Here is a 27,370-nt window from a genome sequence, read left to right as displayed (position 1 = left end):
AATATGCAATATTTGATTTTCTTCCTTTCCAAAGCTCATAGGGAGTTTTCTTTAAAATTTATCTAATTAAAGCATGATTTAATATGTAACATGCTGTGTTAATAGCTTCCGCTCAAAAGTATCTTGAAAGGTTGCTTTCACATAGCATGGTACGGGCCATTTCTTCAAGGGTTCTATTTTTTTTTCTACTACACCATTTTGTTGGGGTGTCCTAGGTGCCGAGAAGTTGTGACCTATTCCTTTTTCATCACAAAATTTTTCAAAATCTTAGTTTTCAAATTTGGTTCTATGATCACTTCGAATATTTTGAATTGAAAAATCTTTCTCATTTGTGACTTTTCGATAAAATTTAGAGAAACTTGAAAAGTTTCATCCTTGTGTGTCAAAAAGAAAACCCATGTAAAATGAGAAAAATCATCAATAATTACAAAACCTTATCATTTTCCTCCTAGACTAGTAGTTCTAGTAGGTCCAAATAAATCTATATGCAATAATTCTAATGGCCTAGCAGTTGAAACAATATTTTTAGATTTGAATGAAACTCTTGTTTGTTTACTTAGTTGGCATGCATCACAAATTCTATCCTTTTCAAAGTTCAATTTGGGTAAACCAATAACCAATTCTTTTTTAATGAGTTTTGAAAGTGAATGCATGCTAATATGTGCAAGCCTACGATGCCAAAGCCAACTAATCTCATTAATCTTGGCATTCAAGGATACTAGGCATTGCATGTTTATTTTAGATAAATCATTCAAATCTATCATATAAACATTGCCATGTCTATGCCCAACAAATTTAATACCTTCATTAACAGGACTAGTTACAATGCAAACAGAAGATTCAAAAATAACTTTGTACCCTTTATCACAAAATTGACTGATGCTTAATAAATTATATTTTAAATCATCTACTAATAAAATATTTTTAATGTACTTGGAGGGAGTGATACCAATATTACCTATACCGATGATCTTTTCTTTGTCATTGTCTCCAAAGGTGGCCATCCCTCCATTCTTAGCATCAAGTGTAATGAATTGGGATTCATCACCAGTCATGTGTCTCGAGCATCCGCTATCAAGATATTATTTCTGGTTTGCTCCTTGGGATACTATATGCACCTGCAATTAAAAGTCAAGTTTTTACTTTAGGTACCCAAGCTTTCTTGGGTCCTTTTTTATTAGTCACAATGGTTCCTTTCGGAACCCATATTTTCTTTGCATTAGAATTTAAGAGTTTGTTAGAGAGACAAGTGTATGACTTGTGACCTATTTTACCACATTTGAAGCAAGTAATGCTTGAGAACTTATTGTTTGAAGAGTTTACATAGATATCTTTTAGAAATTTTTATTTCTATAAGGGGTTGTAACCAAGATCAGCCTTATCATAAATAACCTTTTGATTTTCAAGAATCATATTAAGTTTATTAGAACTTAAGGTAAATTTTTCAACTATTGGTTTTAGCTTGACAATTTTATTCTTCAAGTTCAGATTTTCTTGAAATAGGATAGATTTTTCATTTGAAATGCTCTCATTTTGTTTCAGTAAAGATTGATTCTTTGATTTTAACTCTTTGTTCTTTATGTTGGGAATAGTGTCCCAAAGCCAATCGTCAGCCTGTTGACGGTTGTGCTCATTTTTGTATATGTACATGAATTATGAATTAATAAAAATTATTTTAGCATTTTTCATCACAAAATGTTTCATCTTCTAATGAACTCCTATGTTGTGGTGAAGTCCTTAGAACTATTTAGACTCGACAAAGGAGGATTTGTCGTTTAGTCCTTAAATCTGTTCACGACCAAATGATACGTTGTTACCAAGGACGATAATGTTTATCAAGCATAGGTCGTTGTGTGCCATATAGGTTGGTTGTCCTCTTAACCAATGAGTGTGAAGACACTGGTATGGCATACAGGTAAGATGTAAGGGTACATCTGTACTGAACGTGACCGACTCCGGAGCTATTTCTACTGTCAAGATTTGCTCTGATGGAATATGGATATAAATATCCCTCCAACCTGAGACCGCCACAGTGACTTGCAAGCAACTCACTGTACTTAGGCACTGGACTACCTGAATTTCTAATTCAGTGATGGAAGGCTGCTGGGTGTAGTCAAGTACTAGACTTGTCGGTGCATGTGTCAAGATGGGATTGATCACTCTAGTTTAGGAGCTGTGTACAGTCATATTTTAATTTAGCAAAACTTTGGCTAGGGTAGTCTTTGTGAGGAGTCACAGGACTGTTTGAGTTGAGCACGATTCGGATGATCTAATCAGGGTTGACAGTTTAATCCTGAGTCATCCTAAACACAGAGGTCAAAAAAATAAATTATACAGTAACCATATTCACGTAGGTTCTGAATATTGCGATTGTGACTTTTTGACCTATCCGATCATCGGGTACCATTGCTAGATGGTCACTTCGATTAGTACAGGAATTGGTTCCTGTGCTACCGACTTAGGTTCGAACTTGCGGGGTCACACATATTAGAGATTCCTATCTGATCTGATGGCTGGTGTAGAATCCTATATGTTTGGGACTCAGTGTTCAAGAATCAGGATTCTCTGATCATGAGTTCCACACATTATGGGTACCGGGGTCAAGAGTCCCACTGGTTGGGACTTTTCGATCAGGGTTACATATCAATAAATTCTGATGCCCGATTGCCCATCGAATTTGGACTCAATATTTATGAGAGATTTAATTAATAATTTGATCACTAATTTAATCAATTTGATTGAGTAATTATTTTTGGATCAAGTCCAATTGAATTGGATTCAGTTGGGTTTGACCCGATTAGGTTAAGAGTTGACCTAATCGTCGAGATGGTTTGGTCCCTGATTTGATCAAGAGTTGGACTTAGTCAATTCCTGATTTGATTAGGATTTTATTGAGCCTAATTAAGCCTAATTAAGTTAGATTTAAATTAGTCTAATTGGACCTAACTTATTTGGTTCAATTAGGTTGGTTTAAATAATGAAACCACCTTGACCCAATCTCCATGCGCCACCTCACTTCCATTGCACCCATTTGAATTCATGAGAAGGAACTTCTCATGAATTTTTTTCTCATGCCAAGCCCTCTCCATGCCCCACTTTAATATGCCAATTGAATGGATAAGGATGATTGGTTGGCCATTCAAATTCAAAATAAAGTTTGAATTGGAATGGGCAATCAATCTTTGCACCTTATCCATTTTTTTATGCCCCATTTATTATATGAGAAAAGGTTTCTCATGAAATTACTCCATGCACAATTTAAGCCATGCCTCATGCCTTTAGTGGATAAGGGATGAGTTGGTGTCCATTTGAATTCAAAATTTGATTTGAATTCAAATGTGCAATTACTCATCTTTATCCTTTCTTTTGGATAAGATGTTTGACATTGTTATAAAAGGAGAGCCCACAAAATCTCAGGAAGATCTTCAACATCCTCTCAAGCATGTCTGTCGTTGATCCGGAGCATCCGAAGAATCGACAGACATCGATCGAAGGAGTTCGATCAGCATCGACCGTCAAAAGGGCTCTACAACGAGCTAGCACTCGTGATGAGTCGATCAGACCGGGAGCTTCGTGTGGATGATCCACAGAGGCCATACATGCTATGTAGCTGCGTTGCGATGATCAGACTCTCCTAATGGTGATCAGATTATGGTGATCTACTATCCGCACAAAGGTATTGTGTTCTAAACACATTATAGTAAAGTGTTTACTATTCGCATTTGAATTTCAAATTTAAATGAATGCATGCTATATATCATATTTAGATCCTAATGTAGGGTAAATTCATGTTAATTAATTAGATTAATTAATAATTTTTACTGTAAAATAGTAATTTTGAAAAAGTTTTAAAATTACCATTTTACCCCTGCACTGAATTTCCCCACACTTTATCCCAAGCTTCTTTAGTTCATCAATTAAATCATAAAAAGCTTCATGAAGTTCTTCAAATGTGAAGTCAATAGGAGTTTCAGAATTTACCTCATTTTCATGTGCCATAAGGCACAAGTTGGCTTGTTCTTTTGAGTCTTTTTCTTCAGAGCTTGACTCATCACTTACACTCCAAGTAGCCATCATGGCCTTCTTCTTATACTTCTTGGGACTCTTCTTCAATTGTGGGCATGCAGACTTAAAATGTCCTGGTTTCTTTCATTCGTAGCAAATAAGGGGTTGGTCTTTATTCTTTTCTTTACTATATTCTCTTTTGTGGGTGGCCTCTTCCTCATTCCTTGTTTCTTTTTCCTCAAGAATTTCTTAAACCTTCTAGTAATGAGAGCCATTTCTTCATCCTGCTCTTTATTTTTCGTATCATCAGTTTATTCATCAAGTTGAGCCATAGATTTGAGGATGATTATCCTCTTCTTTTTGACTTCATCTTCTTGAAATTGTTTCATGCTCAGCTCATGTGTCATCAGTGATCCTAGAAGCTCTTCAAGGATAGAATGTTCAGATCCTTGGCTTCTTAGATAGCGATCACTTTGGCTTTCCAAGTTCTTGGTAAGGACCTAAGAATCTTCCTCATGAGGTCACTGTTAGAATAAGACTTACCAAGATTTTTTAAACCATTTATAATATCAGTAAAATGAGTAAACATTACAGTTATAGATTCATCATGCTCCATTTTAAAAAGTTCATATTTATGCACGAGCATGTTAATTTTGAATTTTTTCACTTGATTAGTTCCTTCATGAGTAACTTCTAATATATCCCATATTTCTTTAGCAGACATGCATGTTGAAATACGATTGAATTCATTAGCATCTAGGGCACAATACAAGACATTCATGGCTTTAGTATTTAGTTGAGCCATTTTTTTATCAACCTCATCCCATTCTTTTTCGGTTTTGGTTTATTCTATACCATCAATAATTTTAATGGATGTATGTGGTCTGTTTACTATGATACTCCACATATCATAGTCAAGTACTTGAATGAAAATTTTATCTGAGCTTTCTAATAGGATAGTTTGACCCATTAAAAAGTGGAGGTTGGTTAGTGGACTGCCCCTCAGCTAGAGAAGTGCCAATTTGAGTTGCCATAGATCTTTAGCTCTTTGATTGGTTAAATCAAAGTAGGGCTAGAGCACCGAGCTCTGATACCACTTGTTGCCCAGCTATGCAACCCAAGAGGGGGGGTGAATTGGGTTTTTAAAAATTTAAACTTAACTTACAACTATGAAGATTATTTAACAGTGAGCAAGATAAGTATAGAGAGTATAATTTATGCAAGGGTAATAGTTGGATGCTAGAATGCAAGAGAATGAAGAAGTTTAAAAGGAGAGCAATTTAGCACAACACAAACAAGAATATTTATAGTGGTTCGGTGCCAACCTTGCATCTACATCCACTCCCCAAGCTCCTACTTGGAAATTTCAATCCACTAAACTGTATTCAACCTGAATACACTCGTCGGAACCTCCGACTCTAGATATCCCAAGCTAGACCACTTGTTTCTCGGGTACAAGCCAACCCAATACAATCCGATTCAAGATTCGGATCAACCTTCCCATATTTTGAAACTTTTCCAAAATAAAAATAATAACTCAAAAAGAGTATTATAGTTAATTGCACAGAAATACAAATGAAGCTCCTTCAATGAGCGAATAAAGCTTTAAATACACTTTACACAATTAGAAGGAAGCTCTTTCCGATTTTTTCAAGGTGGTTGGAGACTTGAATGAGCTTTTGAGGAGTTGGTGAACTTGAATTAAAAGCTTCTTGAACTCTTTAAGTGGGCTCTTGCTTGGGGTTAACAAGAAGGCTTTTTGAACCTTTTTCAAATCTCTCTCTATATCTTGATTCCCTCCCTTTATGTCCCTTTATAAAACTTCAAATAATGGTGGAGAGTAATCTGGGATGAAATAGAGCCGTTAGAGCATATTAAATGAGCATTAAATACAATTAAAATGGATTAAAAACAAGCCGTTGCAGAATTTTCTCGTCACAAGGGTCGACTCATGCTCATGGGTCGACTCATGGGGTCGACCTCTGTGGAAAAGAGCAGAAAATAACTGTTCTATAATTTTGGCCTGCAGAGCAGTAGAGGTCAACTTATGGGGTCGACTCATGCCAAGGGGTCGACCCATGGGGTCGACTCACAGAGTGTGCCAGCCAAAATTTCCACGTGCCGTTCCACCCTTTAAGCCATGAGTCGACTCATGGGGTCGACTCAAAAATAGACACCTGATTTTCTTACAAAATACCTTCTAAAAGTATTGAAATTTCTTCCAATAGATTGCACATCTTTTGTTCTTGCTCTTGAGGCTTCTGAATCAGTCTTAATAAAATTATGATTTTGCCCCTGAAATGCAAAAAGTCTTTTTCCAAGCTAAAATCATTAGTAATCCCCTCAAATACTTTGTAATCATCAAAATCAATTTAAGGAGAAACAAAAAGATATGCGAATATGAAACTTTTATTTAAGGCAAAGTTATCGATAATACATTCATAATTTTTTTGAATTCCATGATCGTAGAAGGTCTGCTCCTCCAAGTTCTTTTAGATAGTATGTTTCGGGCCGAACCACCTCCCTAACTTCATACGGGCCTTCCCAGTTTGGGGCAAGTTTTTCTTGATTCTGAGGTTGTGAAACAGCGGCTCGCCGAAGTACTAAGTCCTCCGCTCTGAAGGCCTTGCTCTTGACCCGGGAGTTGTAGTAGCAGGCTACTTTCTGCTTGTAGGCGGCCATCCAAACTTGAGCTGTCTCCCACTTTTCTTCTAATAAGTCGAGGTTGGCCTTGAGATCCTATGAGTTGCACTGCTCGTCGAATGCCACGACTCACGCCGATGGAAGCTTGAGTTTGATTGGGATCACAACTTCTATTTCGAAGGCTAAGGCAAAGGGGGTCTCCCCTGTGGGTAGTCTTTAGGTAGTTCGGTATGCCCATAACACATGATAAAGCTCGTCTATCCAAGTGTCTTTTGCTTTTTCAAGTCTCACCTTGATTTCTTGCAACAGAGTCCTGTTAGTCATCTCGGCTTCATGTTTGCCTGGGATGGGCTACTGACGTGAAATTATAGGAGATGTTTAAGTCCTCATAAAATTCGATAAATCCTGCTCTAGCAAATTGTCATCCATTATCAGTAATGAGAGTTCTGGATAAGCCGAACCTACAGATGATTGACTTCCAGATGAAGTCCTGCACTTTAGCTTCTGTGATTTTCGCCAAAGGTTCGACTTCGACCCACTTGGTGAAGTAGTCAATTGCCACTAGGAGGAACTTCCGCTACCCGAATGCTATGAAAAAAGTTCGAGGATATCCATCCCCCATTGTGCAAACGGCCATGAGGCACTCAAGGGTGTAAGTTCGAAGGCGGGCTGTCTTTGGATATTCACATATCTCTGACACCGATCGCACTTTCTAACATATTCGATGGAGTCGTGGTACATTGTAGGCCAGTAATAACCTTATCGGAGTAGTTTGTGGGATAAAGATCTGGCCCCCAGGTGACTTCTGCAGACTCCATGTACCTCCCATAAGGCAAAGTCGGCTTCAGAAGGTCGGAGACATTTTAGGAGGGGCAAAGAGTACGACCTCTTGTACAGCTTGCCTTCATAAAGGATGTATCGGGAGGTCTAGTTCCTAAGCTTCCGAGCTTCTTTTGCATCATGAGGAAGAACTCCATCCTTGAGGTATGCAACCAATGGGTCAATCCAGTTGGGATCATGGCTGATCTCCATCACAAGCTGCGGTTCTTCCGTACTTGGGCACTTCAGAACTTCGAAGAAGACTTCTTTGGATAGTTCAGCCGGAGCCAGTGTAGCCAACTTAGAGAGAAGGTTGGTCTTGGTATTTTTTGCTCTTGAAATCTGCTTGATATCAAAGCTGCCGAAGGCAGGGATGATCTCTTTTACCTTTTCGAGATACTTGGCCATATTATCCTCCCGAGCTTCATAATTTTTGCTGACTTGTCCCACCATCAATTGGGAGTCACTATAGACTTGGAGCCGATCTACTTCTAATTTTTTGGCGATCTTCAGTCCTGCAATCAGAGCTTCATATTCTGCTCCGTTATTTATCACAAAAAATTTGAAGTGCAGCACATACTCCACGATAATTCCTTCTGGATTGACCAAGATCAGACCCGCACCAATGCCTGACATGTTGGAGGAACCATCCACATAGAGGGCCCAAAAACCATCAGGGAGATCTGTTCTTTCTTCAGGGGAGTTCGGCTGGAGCCCTGGGTTGTCAGCTTCACCTCGTTCAAGTTTGACCTCTTTTGAAATAGTGCATTCCACTATGAAGTCTGCTAATATCTGAGCTTTTATCATCGATCGAGGTCGATAGTTGATGTTGAATTTTGTGAGCTCGACAGTCCATTTCGCTATCCTTCTGGAAGCATCTACTCGATGCAAAACCGCCTTAATCGACTGGTCGGTGAGCAGTGTTATGGTATGCCCTTGAAAGTAAGGTCGGAGCCTTCGAGCTACAATCAACAAGGCGTAAGTTAGTTTCTCTAACTTAGTATACCTGATTTCGGCATCTCTCAATACTCTCCTTATGTAGTAGATCGGCCGTTGAATTTTTGCTTCTTCCTTAGCCAGAATTGCTGCGAGAGCCATAGGGGAGACCGCTAGGTACAGAAACAACTCCTCTCCAAGTTCGAGCTTTGTCAATAGCAGAGGTGAGCCAAGGTAGCTCTTTAATTCTTTGAATGCTTGCTGACATTCAATGGTCCAACAGAAGTTCTTCGACTGCTTGAGAGTCTGAAAGAAAGGTAGGCACCATTCGGCCGACCTTGAGACGAAGCCATTCAGAGCTGCTACTTTCCCAGTAAGGTGCTGATCTTCCTTTATTGACTTTGGGGCGGTCATTACCTGATGGCATGAATCTTTTCTGGATTTGCTTCGATCCCACACCCTGATACCATAAAGCCCAAGAATTTCTCTGAGGTTACTCCAAAAGCGTACTTGACCGAGTTCAGCTTTATCTTATATTTTTGGAGGGCGTTGAAGGTCTCCTTAAGGTCGGCGATGTGGTTCATTGTGGATTTGCTTTTTACAAGTATGTTATCCACATAGACCTCCATGTTGCGGCTGATCTGCTCTTTGAAGATCTTGTTCACCAATCGTTGATAGGTCACTCCTGCATTTTTGAGGCCAAAAGGCATGACCCTATAACAATAAAGACCACGGTTAGTAATAAAAGTAGTTTTTTCTTCGTTCTCTAGTGCCATCTTGATTTGATTGTAGTCGAAAAATGCATCCATGAAAGTGAGAAGCTCATGGCCCGAGGTTGCATCCACTAGTTGGTCAATTCTGGGCAAAGGATAACTGTCCTTCGGGCAGGCTTTGTTCAGCTTTTTGAAGTCTATACACATCCTCCACTTGCCGTTCGTCTTCTTGACGAGAACCACATTGGAGACCCAGTTCGGGTAGTTGACTTCTCTGATAAACCCAGCTTTCAGGAGTTTATCAACTTTCTCAGCTATTGCTTTCTACCTTTCTGGTGCATGAACTCAAATTTTTTCTTTCATTGGCCGATGTTTGGGATCAACAGCTAGACGGTGTTCCATGACTTCCACATCAATCCCCGGCATGTCTGCCGAAACCCAAGCAAAAATATCTGCATTCTTTTGTAGAAAATTGATGAGCTGTGTCCATACCTCTTCTCCCAGGTTGGAGCCGATCTTCACCACATGCTCCTCATTCCCATCGTTCAAAAGAATTGAGACAAAATCTTCGATTGGCTCACCCCATTCTTCAGTAAGGTCATCGTGGGTGTCTAATCCATCAACCAGACAGGGGTCAAACTGACCATTTCTTTGTAGGGCTATGTTATAGCAGTGTCTTGCCAGGACTTGATCTCCTCTGACCTCTCTGACCCCTTGGCTAGTAGAAAATTTCAACTTCAAATGGTAGGTCGATACCACAGCTCGGAGGGCATTGAGGTCGGGCCGATCGAGTATCACGTTGTAGGCAGACAACGCCCTTACTACTAGAAAATCCACTTGCACTCTTGATTGTTTTGGGTATCGACCTACAACTACAGTCAAAGTTATTACTCCTTCCACTGGTATAGCATCGCCAGTGAACCCTACCAACGGAGAGCTTATCGACCCTAATCGACCATCCAGAATGGACATTTTCGAGAATGCATCGTAAAATAAAATATCAGTTGAGCTTCCACTATCAACAAGAATGCGGCGTACATCATAGTTAGCAATATTTAAAGAAACTACAATCGCATCATTATGGGAGAAATTGAATCTCCCAGACATCTTTTTCAATTAAGATTATAGATTCTTCAGTTCTCTACTGCTTGGGCGGTCCGGCCGATCCACTGACTGCTCCCCGCTGGGGTCCTCCAGAGATGGTATTGATGATCCCGATTGGAGGCCGATCTTCAGGCTGTTCTTCCCTCCTTGGTGGCTCTGGCTGTGGTAGGGCCCTCGATCGATCTTCCCTACCTTCAGGCTGGTGTCGGATGAATCTATCGAGCTGACCTCATCTGATGAGCTCCTCGATCTCATCTCGGAGCTGAATACACTCCTCCATGTCATGGCCGTGGTCATGATGATAGAGGCAGAACTTGTTAGGGTTGCACTTTTCAGGGTATGTGCGCATCCTTTCCAGCCTTGGTAGCTGCTCCCTGACCTCCTTCAGTACTTGAGATTTTGGAGCATTAAGAGGAGCGTAGCTATGGAATCTTCCTGGGGGGGAGCTCCGCGAACTCTGCGGTCCGGGATCCTCTACCTACGAGCTCGGGGGGAGTTCGGACCTGCTTGTGTTTGGGGGGAGTTCAAGAACGTGGCCGAGCTTCACTCGGCCCTTTTTCAGTTGCGGGCTTGCTGGAGTCACCCGCCTGCCGCTCCTTCGCGGTCTCCTCATCCTTCAACTTGAAGGCTTCTCTGCTCGGACATATCCTTCGGCCCGAGCCACCAAATCAGTGAAGTCCCTGGGATACTTCTTTTTCAAAAAAAATAGAAGATCGTTCTTTTGAAGACCGCTCTTCAAGGTGGCCATTGCAACTGATTGGTCCAAGTTTCGGACCTCTAATGCGGTGGCGTTAAAACGGTTGACATAAGTTCGGATGGATTCTCCCTCCTTTTACTTGATGTTGATGAGGGACTCCAAACCACTCCGGAGATGCCGACTGCTGACGAAATGAGCTGCAAACTGATGGCTCATTTGATCAGAGGAGAAGATAGTATTGGGAATAGTGTCTCAAAGTCAATCATCAGCTTGTTGATGATTGTACTTATTTTTGTATTTGTACATAAATTATGAATTAATAAAAATTATTTTAGAATTTTTTATCACAAAATATTTCATCTTCTAATGAACTCCTATGTTGTGGTGAAGTCCTTAGGACTATTTAGACTCGATAAAGGAGGATTTGTCATTTAGTCCTTAAATCTGTTTGCGACCAAATGATACGTTGTTACCAAGGACGACAACGTTTATCAAGCATAGGTCGTTGTGTGCTATATATGTTGGTTGTCCTCTTAACCAATGAGTGTGGAGACACTAGTATGGCATACAGGTGAGATGTAAGGGTACATCTACACTGAACATGATCGACTCCGGAGCTATTTCTACTGTCAAGATTTACTCCGATGGAATATGGGTATAAATATCCCTCCCACCTGAGACCACCACGGTGACTTGTAAGCAACTCACTGCACTTAGGCACTGGACTACTTGAATTTTTAATTCAGTGACGGAAGGCTGCTGGGTGTAGTCAAGTACTTGACTTGTCGGTGCGTGTGTCAAGATGGGATTGACCACTCCAATTTAGGAGCTGTGTACAGTTGTGTTTCAATTTAGCAAAATCTTGGCCAGGGTAGTCCTTGTGAGGAATCACAGGACTGTTTGAGTTGAGCACGATTCAGATGATCTGATTAGGGTTGACAGTTTAACCCTGAGTCGTCCTAAACACAGGGGTCAAAAGGATGAATTATACAGTAACCATATTCATGTAGGTTCTAAGTGTTGTGATTGCGACTCTTTGACCTATCCGAACATCGGGTACCATTGCTAGATGGTCACTTCGATTAGTACAGGAATTGGTTCCTATGCTACCGGCTTAGGTTCGAACCTGCGGGGTCATGCACACTAGAGGTTCCTATCTGATCTGATGGCTGGTGTAGAATCCTACATGTTTGGGACTCAATGATCGAGAATCAGGATTCTCTGATCATGAGTTCTACACATTATGGATACCAGGGTCAAGAGTCCCACTGGTTGGGACTTTTCGATCATGGTTACATATCAATGAATTCTGATGCCTCATTGCCCATCGGATTTGGACTCAGTATTAATGAAAGATTAATTAGTGATTTAATCATTAATTAACTCAATTTGATTGAGTAATTATTTTTGAATCAAGTCCAATTGAATTGGATTCAGTTGGGTTTGACCCGATTAGGTTAAGAGTTGACCTAATCGTCGAGATGGTTTGGTCCCTGATTTGATCAGGGGTTGGGCTTAATCAATTTTTGATTTGATTAAGATTTTATTGAGCCTAATTAAGCCTAATTTAGTTGGATTTAAATTAGTCTAATTGGACCTAACTTATTTGGTTCAATTAGGTTGGTTTAAATAATTAAACCACCTTGACCCAATCTCCATGCGCCACCTCACTTCCATTGCACCCATTTGAATTCATGAGAAGGAACTTCTCATGAATTTTTTTCTCATGCCAAGCCCTCTCCACACCCCACTTTAATGTGCCAAATGAATGGATAAGGATGATTGGTTGGCCATTCAAATTCAAAATAAAGTTTGAATTTGAATGGGCAATCAATCTTTGCACCTATCCCTTTTTTTACGCCCCATTTATTACATGAGAAAAGGTTTCTCATAAAATCACTCCATGCACAATTTAAGCCACGCCTCATGCCTTTAGTGGATAAGGGATGAGTTAGTGTTCATTTAAATTCAAAATTTGATTTGAATTCAAATGTGTAATTACTCATCTTTATCCTTTCTTTTGGATAAGACTTTTGACGTTGTTATAAAAGGAGGAGACGAGTGGGGCGTGCAAGAAGAAGATTTTTGGAGAAAAATTTTGGGGCGTGAGGAAGTCTTGTGTGTGAGAAGGAAGTCCATATCCTTCCAAGAGAAAAGAAAGAAAAGAAAGAAAAGTGGGTGCAAGGTTTCCGGTGAATTCCCTAGAGTTTTAACCTGGGGTTCGGGAAGTGAGAAAGTGAGCTACGAGTGTCGTGAGCCCACAAAATCTTAGGGAGATCTTCAACATCCTCTCAAGCATGTCTGTTGATGATTCGAAGCATCCAAAGAATCGACAGACATCGATCGAAGGAGTTCGATCAGTATCGACCATCAAAAAGGCTCTACAATGAGCTAACACTCGTGAGGAGTGGATCAGACCGGAAGCTTCATGTGGATGATTTACAGAGGGCAGACACATTGTGTGGCTGTATCACGATGATCAGACTCTCCCGACGGTGATTAGGTTACGGTAATCTACTACCTGCACAAAGGTATTGTGTTCTGAACACATTACAATAAAGTGTTTATTGTTCAAATTCGAATTTCAAATTTAAATGCATGCATGCTATATATCATATTTAGATCCTAGTGTAGGGTAAATTTATGTTAATTAATTAGATTAATTAATATTTTTCACTGTAAAATCATAATTTTGAAAGAATTTTAAAATTACCATTTTACCCCTGTACTGAATTTTCTCCACAAATGGTATCAGAGCGGGTTCTTAGATATGATATATATATTTGCATGCGTAGATTAAGTTGTAATCTAAAAGTTTAAATTTAAAATTTAAAATTTGAAATTCAAAATTTAAATTTGAATTTTGAAATTTAAAATTCAAAATTCAAAATTCAAAAATTTGAAATTCAAAATTTGAAATTTAAAATTTGGCTAAAATTTTAAATTTGAAATTCAAAATTTAAAATTTGAAATTTGAAATTTGAAATTTGTTTGAAATTTGAAATTCAAATTTTAAAATTTAAAATTTAAATTTTGAAATTGGTATATTAAGATATACTTGATCCAGTAGCAAGTAATCGAATTGGGTTGGTTGCCATGGCCATCTAGTCATAGGAGAAAAGCAGGGTTTAAAGGCCCTCTCCTCCGATTCGATGGGATCTCCTATGGTGGTAGGGGTGCCGCTGCAATTATATCCCATGCAGATGAAGCAGCGAAAGAAATTAATTGTAAAGGTTCAATTGTGAAATTTATCATGAATATATTAGATTAGATCTAAAAGAATATTCATGATTTATTTTGATTGAGTTATTTTCTATTATGTAATTAGCAATAGGATTGCTATTTATGAAATGTGCTAATCTATTTTTGAAATGAGTCAACATATTTGGTGAACAGAAAATAAAACCTTTCAAATTTGAAAATTATTTTTGAAATGCCAAACCCTGACCCATCAGCCCAAATACTTAATTAAAAGAATTAAGTGTTGTCTAGTAGGTCTAGAATTGTGAATTAAGACCTAAGACAATTGCATAAACTTATGGGTCAATGGGTTAGATGGATTAGGTCCATAATTGGGTTAGACCTAAGGTTAGCTTAAAGAAATAGACTAAATTAGAGTAATTGATCAAATCTAATCAAAAGTTGAATTAGATTAGGTCAAGGATACTCTAGACTCAACTCCAATAGTTGTAGTTGAATGGGTCCATATCTTTAACTAGACCAAGATGGACTTAATTCATGGCTACGCGGTGGAACCCTATTTAATAAGTTGATCAAATTAAAACTAATGAACCGGTTGGTGTCTAAGGTAAGTTTGGCAGTTTGACCAGTAGTTTTTAAGCAGGAGCTACTCATAGTGATTTGATCTCTAACGAGTTAATGGCATATCCCCACCACTGATCTTACTTACCTGGCCAACCTGATAAATTAGGTTTTGATTAGATCACTTTGTGATTAGGGCTCACCCATGTCATTAGGTAAATCAGTTTGACTGATTTAGGTGCTCCTAATACTGGCTTAATTAAATCTTTTTTAATCTGACTTGATGAAGTCAGTGGGAGGATTAAAATTAGCTAGTAATTTATCTTCTCATCTATTCTTTAATAAAATCCTCAAAAATTATTAGGTCCTAAAAATGATTAAGTTATATTGATAACTAAGTCATAGCCTCCCATTAAGTGAGTGATAATGAGTCCATTAGTTTAATAATCATTGGAGGCCCAAAGGCCTGGTGCTTATTGACTAATAAAATTATCATTCATAATATGATATTTTGGCTTGAGTCTTTCTGATGGTGATCAAGTTGGCCGACCAAAGTCGGGCCTGATCATTTATTGGTCCGATTCATCAAATCAAATCATGTTAATGGTTGGACCTAACCAGATCTTTTCAGTGGAGGCCAAAGCCTACTGATTAGGTTCTGGGGCAAAATCAATTACTAGAAGTTGTTTAGAGAAACAACTGGTTATGAACCTACCCATAGATGCACATGGGTTGACCAACCAAAGTTAGGCTCGTGTGTAGTCTGTGTGGATTCTAGTATCCACTAAGAAATTAAAGTAATTCCTCGAATTGGAGGTTGAGGCTACCAGTTCGTAAAAATACTGGGAGAAACTTTAGACTAAAGTCCAAGTCTTTAGTATTTATAATTTATGTACTAATAGAGGTCTGGTTTTTCTTTATGCAGCTATGGCCACTACCCTATCCCTCCGATCATTAGTGGATAAGGGATCAGTTGGTGTCCATTTGAATTCAAAATTTGATTTGAATTCAAATGTGCAATTACTCATCTTTATCCTTTCTTTTGGATAAGACTTTTGACATTGTTATAAAAGGAGGAGAAGAGTGGGGCATGCAAGAAGAAGATTTTTGGAGAAAAATTTTGGGACGTGAGAAGTCTTGTGCATGAGAAGGAAGTCCATATCCTTCCAAGAGAAAAGAAAGAAAAGTGGGTGCAAGATTTCTGATGAATTCTCTAAAATTTTAACCTGGGGTTCGGGAAGTGAGAAAGTGAGCTACGAGTGTCGTGAGCCCACAAAATCTCTGAGAGATCTTCAACATCTTCTCAAGCACATCTGTTGATGATCCAGAGTATCTGAAGAATCGATAGACATCGATCGAAGGAGTTCGATCAGTATCGGCTGTCAAAAGGGCTCTACAATGAGCTAGCACTCGTGAGGAGTCGATCAGATCGGGAGCTTCGTGTGGATGATCCACAGAGGCTAGACATACTGTGTGACTGCATCACGATGATCAAACTCTCCCGACGATGATCAGATTGCGGCGATCTACTACCCGCACAAAGGTATTGTGTTCTGAACACATTACAATAAAGTGTTTATTGTTCAAATTCGAATTTCAAATTTAAATACATGCATACTATATATCATATTCAGATCCTAGTGTAGGATAAATTTATGTTAATTAATTAGATTAATTAATATTTTTTCATTGTAAAATCATAATTTTGAAAAAGTTTTAAAATTATCATTTTACCCCTGCATTGAATTTCCCCCACAGATAGTACCCGGCTTCAGTGCCGAGTACCAATTTTTTGTTGCTCCCTTGAAGGTAGATAGAAAAGCTCAGCACAAGATGGCATCTGGCATGCCATGGAGCAGCATCATTGTCCGGAAGGCCTCCAGGTGGTCAACCGGATCCGAGGTCCTGTCGTAGCTCTCAAATTGGGGGAGCTTAAACTTTGACGGGATTGGTTCCTGCATAATCATTTGAGAGAAAGGAGGATTAGTACAAATATCTTCACCATAAGTAAGGGGAGCATGATGGAGCTCCTTGATCCGTAGTTCATCTCTTGGAACCTTTGATCTAGGAGATCCTCTCGACTGCGAGTCTCGAGGGTCTTCTGGTAGAACAGAGGTAGGGACCCTCCAAGGATGGAATCGTGATCAGACGAGGGCTCTCCACCTTCTGCTTTCCCTTTTCGAGGAAGATAGGACGACTGGCCCAAGTGGGCCACCCGATCGTCAGATTTTGGAACGCCGACGATGCTCTTTCCAGCTGCACAGATGCCTGCGACTGCTGCTGCTGCTGCATGGGCTGCACTGCTTCGGTGAGGTCCCTGACCTGCTAAATCAGCAGGTCGAACTGCTCCATACCGACTGCCGTTGCCGGAGGAGGAGCTTGGAAAATTGGGGATGAGGTTGGAGCTTCCGGATCTCACTGAGATCTGGCCACAGAGGCTGTAGATCGCCTGGTGGATGCCTTTCGGGGAGGCATCAGGTGGGGATCTAACAGGAGAAGAGGAAGAAGATGTCGAAGAAGATGATCGGAGACAGTCTCGTTGAGTACACGTTTAAGAACAAGGATCCTACAAAGACACAGACCCTCCCTCTAGTGTCAATTCTGTTGGAGCAGAATTCTGCCGACACTGGAGAAGCTAGAGTCGAGAGGATCGCGGCCACCGTCGAGACCTGTAAGGAAAGTCTAAACCAGAGTTGGGGGTGCTCCGGCAAGACCCTCTGATGCTCAAGTCAGTACTCTGCCTCAACAGAAATGGAGCACTCGAATGTGATTTTAGCAGAGTTTTGAGATAGAATTTTGAGCTTAGAGAAGAACGTATCTGGGGGTGTCTTTTATAGACGAGAGAGCGTAACTGATTGACAGCGATGTCCGTAAATGCCTGGTAGTGGGCCGTTCGGGGCCACGCGGAGTTTGTTACGGAGAGTAGTGGTGTCAGTGGGCCATTCGGGGCCACGTGGAGTTTGTTATGGAGAGTGAAGTGATGTCCATTGTCGCGACTTGCCAAAGAGTGGTGGGGCCATTGGAATTTGTTACAGAGAGTGGAGTGATGTCTGTTGTCGTGACTTGCCAGAGAGTTCGAGCCGGATGGCTGAAGCTCGGTTGGGATATCTAGTGGAGCGGAATAGCTCTCTATCTCAGCAATCTGAGAGAAGCTTGGATGTTTTCGAGGTTGCTGTCAGGCTGTTGTTGGATGCCTTAGGCATTGATGCTGTAAACCAAAGTCATCTGCTGTAGAAGCTTGAGCGAAAACTTTCTATTGGAGAAGTCTGGCAAGAGTCTAATTGTGAGAAAAGTCCGTCTGAAATTTATCTGATGTAGAAGCTCGTCTGAAGACTGTCCGCTGGAGAGGTCCGATTTCATGAGGAATCCAGTAGAAGATCGACCGATAGTGGAGTTCGGAAGGCGTTGTGGAAGTTCATCTGCTGGAGGAGTCTGGAATTCAATTCTATTATAGAAGTTCAGATGGAGTTCGATTCTTGTAGGAGTCTAAAAGGAGGCCGCTTACTAAAGAAGCTCGGACGAAGATCGATTGTCGTGGAAGCTCGGATGGAGACTTCTTATTGTAGAAGCTTGGATGAAGTCCGCTTGCAATAGAAGTTCAGAGTAGAGATCCGACTGGTGAAGCCCATCTGTTGTAGAAGTTCGTCTGGGATCCATCCGCTGTAGAAGTTCGGACGGAGTCCGGCTCTTGTAGGAGCTCGGATGAAATTTGAAAGGCAGTCGACTACCGTAGAAATTTGGATGGAGTCTGGTTACTGTAGAAGTACTGCTGCTGGAGAAGCTTGGTCATTGACGAAGTCCAGAAGAAATTCAGAGTAAAGTCGATCGTGGCTGGAAGAAGTCTAGAAGAGATTCAGAGAGTAGTCAATCACTATAGAAAATCGGCTGATAGTGAAGCCCAGAGAGCAATTGGAGCAGTCCGATAGATGAATGGAGGAGCTCATCATTGGAGAAGTTCGGATGGCACGATAGAAATTCGTCCATTGGAGGAATCTGGAGGACACTATGGAAGGTCGACTGCTGGGGGAGTCCGGATGGTATTTTGGAAGCTCGGACAGCCGGGGGAGTTCAGAAAGACACCGCACAAGGTCGAAAGCCGGAAGAGCCCTAGGAGGGTCGGCCTCTTACGAACTTTGGCTGGAGTTATTTTATACCCAATAAATGTGATTAAAATATAAATTAGATCTAATTTATTCTCTATTTTTTTGATATTATAAATGTTATATTCAGATCAGAAAATAAAAAATAAAATTTTAATTAATACATAAGATTGATCTGTCGCATGCCTAGACTAGTTGTAGAATTATTCTAGTATCTGTCTAGAATAGATTTTATATTGAATAGTTCAATTTAAATCTTATTTTTCAGATGTTATATGTGATGTATCATATCTGAAAGCATGCTAATTAGATCAGATTTTAATATATGAGATGTATGCAAAGTATTTATAAGTTAGATCTGAAATTATATATGTGATATGTAACTTTGATCTAACTAGTTTTATAGTTAAATTAATATTTTTGATTAAGGTGTTCCTCATGGCCATCCGGTCTTAAGAACAAAGTAGGGCTCAAGACTCTCTCCTCCCATTCAATGGGGTGTTCTTATGGCGTGTAGGGGTGCTGCGCGTTCATCCTTAATCAGAAATTAAAATTTACTTTTCTGCAAAATTCTGGATCCTAAAATTTTAGGATTTATTTATATTTTTTTTTTATGAACCCAAGAATTAATTAATGAATTAAGCTTATGAAATCAAATTATGTCTAAAATTGAGAATTTCAGATCTAAGCTATTTTCATAAAATTGGGTTCGAGCTTGGGTAGCCCAATTAGGTCTAGCGGTTGATCAAACCAAATCAAAAGTTGGTTAGGTGGGATCATAAAAGCTAATAATTGACCAGCCTAATAGGATTAAGTCTAGATCAAGGTCGAATCATATTTAGTGTGACTTGATCAAGTTAAGACCTAATTTGGCTCAGTGGTTAGAGTCTGGATTGTAGATTAACCTAATTGGTTCTGGTTCGATAATTTGGTGTCTAAGGTAAGTTGGGCAGATGTGACCGACTGATTTTTAATTGGGAGCTACTCGACTCGAATGCATTCTTGTCAAGTTAATGGCATATCCCTCCCATCGGTCTCACTTATCTAGCCATATGTGTCGATCCAGTTCTGATTTGAGGTGACTAACAATTCGAGCTAGCCCATATCACTAGGTTAGTCATAATTGTTATGACTATGTCAAGTCAAGTTTAATGAGACCTAAATCAAATCTTCCTAAGAAAATATTAAGTCTAAGGTCTTCCACCATTGTGGATGTAAAGGTCCTTCCCGGGGTTGATTGTTCTCGGCTAGTTACAGTGGCTCAGTTGCACCGGAAAGATGCAACCATGTCCATTAAGCATTGGATGCTATGGATTAGAGGTTGGATTATGCTCAATATTTTGAATACGGTGAGGGACCCAATCAGTAATCCAATTCGTGCAAATGGTGGGTCTGACTTAACTAAGGATTGGAGCAATATTCCGGGTACAGTGAGCTTCATGAATTAGAGATCAAGTTTTGGGTGCACCATAATTAGAGAATCATTGGACAAGAGTTGTTCACTCATCGATTGATCCATCATCAATAACTATTAGATGGGTGGTGTGGTCTTACCGATTGGCTCACCACCTCATCACATCTCTATCTAGGGAGTATAGGGATCTGAGAAAATAGTGGAAGCCTAATTTGTTTAAAAATAAAATTCCTAAATAAATTGGTTAAGTCTGATTACAAAATTTAACTAGAAACTTTTGACTCTTTACAGGAAATATGTCTGTGTCCAACCCTCTTACCAAAATACTAGACACCCACAGATTGACTGGACCTAATTTCAAGGACTGGTTGAGGAACTACAGAATTATTCTGAGTTTCGAGAAACTGACTCATGTCTTGGACCAGGATCCACCTGCCATACCAGCACGTCCAACTGCTGAACAGAGAGCATCTTTGGAAAAATGAACGGATGATGATAACAAAGCCAGGTACTACATGTTGGATGCCATGTCTGATGACTTGCAACACCTGTATGTGAACATTATAACTACCCACCAAATGTTGGCTCACCTACAAGAGTTGTTTGGTGAACAAAGTCGCACAGCCAAGTATCAAGTCTGCCAAAGACTTTTTAAGGCTAAAATGCATGATGGACAGTCAGTCCAAGATCATTGTTTGACAATGATCAAGGACCTTGAGGAGCTTGAGAAGCTCGATATCATCTTAGATAAAGATTTTTAGATTGACGTGATCCTTCAGTCCTTGTCCGATGCATATGTTGCAAAATTTGAGTGCAGGGGTAAAATGATAATTTTAAATTTTTTTTAAAATTACTATTTGATAGTGGAAATAATTAATTAATCTAATTAATTAACATATATTTATCTTACACTAGGATCTAAATATGATATACAGCATGCATGGATTTAAATTTGAAATTCAAATTTAAATAGTAAACAATTTACTATTTTGTGTTCAGAACACAATACCTTTGTGCGGGTAGTCGATCACCATAATTTGATCACCGTCAGGAGAGTCTGATCATCACGACACAGCCACACAGTATGTCTGGCCTCTGCGGATCATCCACACGAGGCTCCCAGTCTGATCGGCTTCTCACGAGTGCTAGCTCATTGTAGAGCCCTTTCAACGGTCGATGCTGATCGAACTCCTTCAATCGATGTCTGCTGATTCTTTGGAGACTCTAGATCATTAGAAAATGTGCTTGAGAGGATGTTGAAGATCTTCCTAAAATTTGGTGGGCTCACAATACTCGTAGCTCACCTTCTCACTTCCCGAACCCCAGGCTGAAACCCTAGGGAACTCACTGGAAACCCTGTGCCCACTTGTTTTTTCTTTTCTTTCTTTTTCTCTCGGAAGGATATGGACTTCCTACTTGCACACAAGGCTTCCTCACACCCCATTATTTTTCTCCAAAAAAAATTCTATGCACGCCCCACCTTTCTCCTCCTTTTAAAACAACATCGAACGTGTCTTATCCGCATGAGAGGATAAAGATAAGTGGTTGCACATTTGAATTCAAATCAAATTTGAATTCAAATGCAAAACCAACTCATCCCTATCCACTTGGGCATGAGAAAAGAAGGGGCATGAGTTGGTTTGTGCATGGAGAGTTTACACGAGAAACACTTTCTCGTGTAAAATATGTGGTGCACAAGATAAGAGCATGGCGCATGGATTAGTTGGTTGCTCATTCAAATTCAAACTTTCTTTTGAATTTGAATCACCAACCAACTTATTTTTATCCAGATAATTGGTGCACAAGGGTGGGCATGGGATGCCTTCTGCATGGAGAAAATTCATGAGAAGTTGCTTCTCGTGAATTCAAATATACACAGAAGAAGTGAGGTGGCACAGGGAGAAAGGTCAAGGTGGTTTGAACCTAATTGAGCCAACCTAATCTAAATAGGTTAAGCACAATTAGACTAAATAAAACCTAACTTAATTAGGCTTAATTAGGCTCAATAAAATATTAATCAAATCAGGAATTGATTAAGCCCAACCCCTGATCAAATCAGGGATCAAACCATCTCGACGATTAGGTCAACTCTTAACCTAATCGGGTCAAACCCAACTGAATCCAATTCAATTGGACTTGATCCAAAAATAATTACTCAATTAAATTAAGTTAATTAGTGATCAAATCACTAATTAAATCTCTCATAAATATTGAGTCCAAATCCGATAGACAATCGGGTATCAAAGTCCATCAATATGAAACCTTGATCGTAGAGTCCCAAACCAGTGGGACTCTTGACCCCGGTACCCAAAATATGTGGGACTTGTGATCAGAGAATCTTGATTCTCGATCACAGAGTCCCAGACATGTAAGACTCATAGTCCATGAATATTAAGACTCTTCATCAGCCATCAGATCAGATAGGAACCTCTAATGTGTGTGACCCCGCAGGTTCGAACCTAAGCCGGTAGCACAGGAACCAATTCTATACTAATCGAAGTGACCATCTAGCAATGGTATCCGACATTCGATAGGTCGAATAGTCATAATCACAACACTCAGAATCTACATGAATATGGTTACTGTATAATTCATCCTTTTGACCTTGTGTATAGGATGACTCAGGGTTAAACTGTCAACCCTGATTAGATCATCCGAGTCGTGCTCAACTCAATCAGTCCTGTGACTCCACACTAGGACTACCTTGGCCAAGATTTTGCTAAATTGAAACATGACTGTACATAGCTCCTAAACTGGAGTAGTCAATCCCATCTTGACACACGCACCGTCAAGTCAAGTACTTGACTACACCTAGTAGCCTTCCGTCATTGAATTAGAAATTCAGGTAGTCCAGTGCCTAAGTGCAATGAGTTGCTTGCAAGTCACCATAGCGGTCTCAGGTCGGAGGGATATTTATACCCATATCCCATCAGAGCAAATCTTGATAGCAGAGATAGCTCCAGAGTCGGTCACGTTCAGTGCAGATGTACCCTTACATCTCACCTGTATGCCATACCAGTGTCTCTATACTCCTTGGTTAAGAGGACAACCAACCTATATGGCACACAACGACCTATGCTCGATAAACATTGTTGTCCTTGGTAACAACGTATCATTAGGTCGCGAACATGTTTAAGGACTAAACGACAAATCCTCCTTTGTCTAGTCTAAATAGTCCTAAGGACTTCACTACAACATAGGAGTTCATTAGAAGATGATAATTTATGATGAAAAATATCAAAATAATTTTTATTTATTTATAATTTATGTACTAATACAACAAAGAGCACAACCGTCAACAGGCTGACGATTGGCTTTGGGATACTATTCTCAACAATCTCCCACTTGGCCTAAAGCCAATCGTGTAGTATCTAATACCCATCTTCGACTTGAAGTCGTCGAACTCCTTCACCATAATGGCTTTAGTGAATGGATCGGCCAGATTCTCCTTTCCGTCGATCTTCTGAAGGTCGACGTCACCTCGATCTATGATTTTTCGGATGAGATAGTAGCGACGCAGAATATGCTTCGTCCGCTGGTGTGCCTTCGGTTCCTTCGCCTGAGCAATGGCTCCAGAGCTGTCACAGTAGAGCAGAACTGGACCAACAAGGGAGGGTGCTACTTCGAGCTCGATGATGAATTTTCTCAGCCACACCGCTTCTTTGGCAGCATCTGATGCAGCGACATACTCTGCCTCACAAACTGAATCAGCCACTGTGTGCTGCTTGGAACTCTTCCAGCAGACAGCCCCACCATTAAGGGTAAAAATAAATCCCGACACACTCTTGCTGTCATCATGATCAGACTGGAAACTAGAGTCTGTAAACCCTATAAGTCTCAAGTTCGATTCACCATAAACAAGCTACTGATCTTTAGTATTTCTTAAATACTTCAGGATGATTTTAATAGCCTTCCAGTGATTCTCCCCTGGATCAGATTGGTATCTACTCACTAATCCTAGTGAGTACACCACATCTGGTCGTGTACATATCATGACATACATGATAGATCCCACTGTCGAAGCATATGGAATTCTACCCATACGCTCTCTCTCTTGAGGTGTTGTCGGACAATCCCTCTTTGAGAGAGAAATTCCATGGCCTATCGGAAGATAGCCTTTCTTGAAATTCTCCATGCTGAACCTTTTCAGCATAGTATCAATGTATGTGGACTGGAATAAGCCAAGCAACCTTTTAGATCTATCCCTATAGATCCTCATCCCTAGGATATAGGAAGCTTCTCGCAGATCCTTCATGGAGAACTGTGACGACAGCCAAATCTTTATTCTCTGTAATGCAGGGACATCATTTCTGATTAAGAGAATGTCATCTACATACAATACAAGAAATTCCACTACTAGACCAATAGCCCACTTATAAATGCAGGGCTCTTTTTCGTTCTTAACGAAGCCATACGTCTTGATCGTCCTATCAAAACGTATGTTCCAACTCCGGAATACCTGTTTAAGTCCATAAATGGACCTCTGTAGTCTGCACATCTTAGACTCATCTGTGGATGTGAATCTTTCATGTTGTATCATATACACCTCTTCGTCTAGCTCTCCATTTAGAAAAGCTGTCTTCACATCCATCTACCAGATTTCATAGTCCAGATGGGCAGCTATCACAAGCATAATCCGAATGGATTTGAGCATTGCCACAGGAGAAAATGTCTCATCATAGTCAATACCATAACGTTGACGATATCCCTTGGCAACCAGACGGGCTTTATAGGTCTCCACCTTTTCGTCTGCGCCCCTCTTCCTCTTGAAGACCCACTTACACCCTATGGGTTTTACTCCTTCGGGTGGGTCAACCAATGTTCACACATCGTTGACCTTCATGGACTCCATTTCGGATTTCATGGCCTCTAACCATTTTTCAGAGTCAGGTCTCTGCATTGCATCCATGTAGGTGATCGGATCATCATCATTTTCATCAAGTTCGATAGGATCTATGTTTCGGACCAAGAAACCATAGTATCTATCCGGTTGACGTGGTACTCTACCAGATCACCTTAAGGGTGTAGGAACAATGGTCTCCGGATCTGATCTAATCAAATCTGGTTCAGGTTCAGCTACTTGTGTCAGTTTTTTCACCTGTCGAACTTCCTCAAGTTCAACCTTAGAGGCAACAGTCCCGTCACCAAGGAACTCCTTTTCTAAAAAGATTGCCTTAAGGCTGACAAACATCTTTTGCTCATCAGCTAGGTAGAAATAATACCCTTTGGTCTCTTTTGGGTACCCTATAAAATTATACTTGTTAGACTTAGGTCCAAGCTTGTCCGTAATTAAACATTTAACATAAGTCGGACATCCCCAAACCCTAAGGTGCGAGAGTACTGGCTTTCGTCCTATCTATAACTCATATGGCGTTTTGGTTACAGACTTACTCGGAATCCTATTTAGAAGGTAACAAGCTGATTTGAGCGCATATCCCCAGAGAAAGATTGGTAGACCAGCAAACCCCATCATGGATCGGACCATGTCCAACAAGGTCCGATTCCTCCTTTCAGACACACCATTATGTTGTGGTGTTCCAAGAGGAGTCCACTGAGAGAGAATCCCATTCTCTCCTAAATATGTCAAAAACTCATTGGAAAGGTATTCACCTCCTCGATCAGATCGAAGAGTTTTAATACACTTTTCAGTTTATTTTTCTATCTCATTTTGAAATAGTTTGAACATTTCAAATGACTCCGACTTATGTTTCATTAAATAGACATACCCATACCTCGATAGGTCGTCTGTGAAGGTTATGAAGTAGAAATATCTACCTCTTGCACTTGAGCTCATGGGTCCACATACATCAGAATGTACCAGACCCAAGAGTTCACTAGCTCTCTCACCTTTTTCAGTAAAAGGTGACTTGGTCATCTTCTCAAGAAGACAAGACTCACAGGTTGGAAGTGATTCACAATCACCAACTTCAAGAATTCCTTCTTGAGCCAACCTGTTTATCCTGTTCTTATTTATATGACCTAGCCTACAGTGCCAAAGGTAGACTTCTGACACATTATCTATTCTAGAGCATTTATTAGAGGTTTGAACCACATTAACAGGCTATGACAATAAGTAAATTCTATTATCTAGTTGTCCAACAAACATTGTAACGTCATTCAAAATAATATTGCAAACATTTTTTTTATTAAAAATTGATAACCGTACATGGCCAAAAGGCCTACAAAAAAAATATTTAATAAAAAGCTTGGACAATAGTGATATTCACTCAGAATTATATTACGAGAATTGATTACAAGGTTCATGATTTCTAAAGCTAGAACTTGAACTTTGCTTCCATCTCCAACGTTCAAGAACCTCTCGCCATCATCAAATCTCCTACTGACCTACAAACCCTGCATCGAATTGCAAATATGATAAGGACTTCTGGTATCCAATACCCAAGTAGTAGTATCACAAATGAAAAAGTTGCAAGGTGTTATCATATAATTATCTTGCTTCTTCTTCGGCCTGTTTGGGTCCAGGAAGGCAATGTATAGAGGACAGTTCCTCTTCCAGTGCCCCTGCTTCTTGCAAAAGAAGCACTCCACCTGGCTCTAGTCGGGCTTGCACTTCTTGGTCTGACCCTGTGCAGACGTCCCAGCATGTGGCTGCACCTTCTTATTTTTTTTTTCTTATTCTTCTTCCATTTCTTAAAGGGTCGACGACTAGAAGAAGACCCTCCCACAACATTCACCGACTCCTTATGGAGCTGGTGATCCTTTTTAAAGTTCTGCAGCAACCCCAACAAGCCATGATAGTTCACTGCAGGCTTTGTCATTCGAAAATGAGTAAGGAAGGGGAGGAAGGACTTGGGCAATGAATTAAGGATCGCATCCTTACCGAGCTGCTCGTGCAGGGGAAAGCCCAATTTACTTAGGCGCTCAATCATTTCGATCATGTACAGTACATGATCAGTGACTGAGGCCCCATCCCTCATTCGAGCATTGAAAATGACACAACTAGTTTTGTGCCTTTCAACATCATCAAGCGTGCCAAAGGAGTTGTTCAACATTTGAAGCATCTCCTGCGGCTAGACGTTCTCAAACCTGCGGCTGAACTCATCATTCATTGCCGCCAGCATTATGCACCGAACGGTGGTGCGGTCATTGAGCCACTTCTAGTAAGTATCTCGGACTATCCCTCTAGCATTCGGGGCTGGCTCTCAGGTGCCGGATC

Source organism: Elaeis guineensis, chromosome 11 (genome assembly GCF_000442705.2).
Source record: "Elaeis guineensis isolate ETL-2024a chromosome 11, EG11, whole genome shotgun sequence".
NCBI lineage: Eukaryota > Viridiplantae > Streptophyta > Magnoliopsida > Arecales > Arecaceae > Elaeis > Elaeis guineensis.
The sequence above is the reverse complement of the archived record's forward strand: the minus strand, read 5'-3'. Positions refer to the sequence as shown.